This window comes from Penaeus monodon, chromosome 29 (genome assembly GCF_015228065.2).
Source record: "Penaeus monodon isolate SGIC_2016 chromosome 29, NSTDA_Pmon_1, whole genome shotgun sequence".
Taxonomy (NCBI): Eukaryota; Metazoa; Arthropoda; class Malacostraca; order Decapoda; family Penaeidae; genus Penaeus; species Penaeus monodon.
The window spans coordinates 4,426,149-4,426,383 of NC_051414.1; positions in this window are offsets into that span (position 1 = coordinate 4,426,149).

Sequence of the window (235 nt, forward strand, 5' to 3'; positions counted from 1 at the left end):
CAGGCCGAAACGAGGGCCAAACGCAGCAGCATCCATAGTGACTGTATACATAAGGAAATCGTTAACATTTTTACTGCTAAGAGTGTGCAAAGCTTTACAAGTCACAAGATAAGGTCAACAATGGAGCTCCCAGCAACACTTTTAAAACCCGGAGCAGTTCGCACGTAGCCGACCGAATTAAGGAACATTAAAGGACGGACAGGGTGCCGAGTCTAGCGTGGATGGCTTGCAGGAA